This window comes from Lepus europaeus, unplaced genomic scaffold (assembly GCF_033115175.1).
Source record: "Lepus europaeus isolate LE1 unplaced genomic scaffold, mLepTim1.pri SCAFFOLD_37, whole genome shotgun sequence".
Taxonomy (NCBI): domain Eukaryota; kingdom Metazoa; phylum Chordata; class Mammalia; order Lagomorpha; family Leporidae; genus Lepus; species Lepus europaeus.
In genome coordinates, this window is record NW_026909243.1 from 1,610,830 (window position 1) to 1,613,706 (window position 2,877).

At 44.7% G+C, this 2,877-nt stretch overlaps 1 pseudogene; it reads left to right on the forward strand.

Annotated features, from left to right (window-relative positions):
* The first annotated feature begins 924 nt into the window (after positions 1 to 924).
* Positions 925 to 2,572, forward strand: LOC133754995 (leucine zipper transcription factor-like protein 1; annotated as a pseudogene).
* The last annotated feature ends 305 nt before the right edge of the window (positions 2,573 to 2,877 follow it).

Genomic DNA, 2,877 nt, shown 5'->3' on the forward strand with positions numbered 1-2,877 from the left:
ATGGAGTTTATTGTTTTCAATGTTTTTTTATTGGGAAACATTTTATTTTGAGCTTGGATACAGTAATTGGTTCCACATGGAGACACCAGCTCTGCACATTTGTATTTTCTAGGGAGAGTGCTAGAGGAACTTTGGCAAACAAACATGATGTTTCTGTTTGTATTGATGACATTTTATGCACTTTCCTAACGAAAAGACTTTGCTTTTCTCCAAAACCATTTTTAAGCGATTTTCTCGGTCCATTGCATACGAATTCCACACCAGTTTGTCTGGATATGACAGGATGAAACCAGAAATATCCGGTTGTGTTTTGGCTAACTGAATCCCAGATATTGCTAGAGCCACTGTGTTTGTGTATTCCTGATTTTATCCACGGACTTTATTGTTTTGAATGTTTTTTTTAGGGAACATTTAATTTTGTGCTGCGAAACACTAATTGTTTCCACATGGAGACACCAGCTCTACACATTTTTATTTTCTCGGGAGAAACTAGAGGAACTGCGGCAAACAAACATGATATTTCTGTTTGTCTAGATGACATTTTATCTACTTCCCTAATGAAAAGACTTTGCTTGTGTCCAAAACCATTTATACTGTGATTTTCTCGGTCCATTGCATACGAATTCCACACCAGTTTGTCCGGATATGACTGAATGAAACCGGAAATCTGTGGTTGTGTTTTGGCTAACTCAATCCGAAATATTGCTACAGCCTCTGTGTTTTTGTATTGCTAATATAATCCACAGACTTTATTTTTTTGAATTTTTTTATCAGGGAAAATTTAATTTTGTGCTTGGAATCACTAATTGGTACCGCATGGAGAACCAGCTCTACATATTTGTATTTTCTTGGTAGAAAGCTAGAGGAGTCGGTGGGCCCTCCGCCGTCGGTCCTCCTCGGCTTATCAAGGCTCCGTCCGGCCATCCCTACTCCTTTAGGCTGCCGACTCCCGCCGCCGCCATGGCAGAGTTGGGTCTAAATGAGCACCATCAAAATGAGGTAATTAGGCCGGCGCCGTGGCTCAACAGGCTAATCCTCCGCCTTGCGGCGCCGGCACACCGGGTTCTATTCCCGGTCGGGGCACCGATCCTGTCCCGGTTGCCCCTCTTCCAGGCCAGCTCTCTGCTGTGGCCAGGGAGTGCAGTGGAGGATGGCCCAAGTGTTTGGGCTCTGCACCCCATGGGAGACCAGGAGAAGCACCTGGCTCCTGCCATCGGAACAGTGCAGTGCGCCGGCCGCAGCGCGCTACTGCGGCGGCCATTAGAGGTTGAACCAACGGCAAAGGAAGACCTTTCTCTCTGTCTCTCTCTCTCTCACTGTCCACTCTGCCTGTCAAAAAAAAAAGAAAAAAAAAATGAGGTAATTAATTACATGCGTTTCGCACGTTCGAAAAGAGGCCTGAGACTCAAAACGGTGGACTCCTGCTTCCAGGACCTGAAGGAGAGCAGGCTGGTGGAGGAGACCTTCACCGCCGACGAAGTCTCCGAGGTCCTGAATGGCTTGCAGGCCGTGGTGCACAGCGAGGTGGAGTCGGAGCTCATCAACACCGCCTACACCAACGTGCTGCTCCTGCGGCAGCTCTTCTCCCAGGCTGAGAAGTGGTACCTGAAGCTGCAGTCAGACGTCTCGGAGCTTGAAAACAGACAATTATTGGAACAAGTTGCAGAATTTGAAAAAGCAGAATTTACATCTTCAAATAAAAAGCCCATCATGGATATGGAAAGCCAAAACTTGCTCCACTTAATGAAGGTGGAACAACAGAACTCTTAAACAAGGAAATTGTAAGACTTCAAGAAGAGAATTAGAAATTGAAGGCGAGGCTGAAGACCATTGAAACACAGGCTACCAGTGCGCTGGACGAGAAGTCAAAACTAGAGAGAGCACTGCAAGACTTACAGCTCGAGCGAGGAAATCAAAAGGATTTTATAAAGGCCCAAGACTTGAGCGACTTGGAAAACACAGTCGCTGCTTTAAAGAGTGAGTTTCAGAAGACACTTGATGACAAGACAGAGAACCAGAAGTCCCTGGAGGAGAATCTGGTGATGGCCAGGCACGACCTGCTGCGGGTTCGGGAGCAGCTGAGGATGACTGAAAAGGAATTAGAGAAGAAATTTCAACAAACAGCTGGTTATCGAAACATGAAAGAGATCCTTACCAAGAAGAATGACCAAATCAAAGAGCTGAGGAAAAGACTGGCCAAATACGAGCCCGAGGACTAGGAGCTGAAGAGTTCTGTGGAGGCTGCCACGCACGGACACACAAGCTGGCTCTCACCTCAGGCGTGTGTTTTGAAGCATTCTGTTATATTTCCTTTCCTTATTTTTCTAATATTTAGACTTTGCTTCTAAGATTTAGCACTAGAGTTCCTATTTTCAGCTAAGTGAGAAGAGAGAAATCCTTACGATTCTGACTGGCCAGCCCAGATGGCTTGCTGCCTCCCGCTGCAGTCGATGGTCGGATGCAGTGAGAATTCTTTGGTAAAAAGGGAAGTGGAGAGGAGGAAGCAAAGTGATTTCCTTTGGTACTGATAGAACGAGTGTATCTCAAGCTAACAGCATCTATTCTTGTGCATTCCCAGGGTCATGAAGTTGCTGAAGATTGCTATAAATAAACTTTATTTTTATTTTAAAAACTGGAAAAAAAAAGAAAGCTAGAGGAACTACGGCAAACAAACATGATATTTGTGTTTGTATCGATGATATTTTATCTACTCGCCTAATGAAAAGACTTTGCTTTTCTTCAAAACCATTTTTATGCGATTTTCTCGTCCATTGTATACGAATTCCACAACAGTTTGTCCGGATATGACTGGATGAAACCGCAAATATCCGGTTTTGTTTTGGCTAACTCAATCCCAGATATTGCTACAGCCTCTGC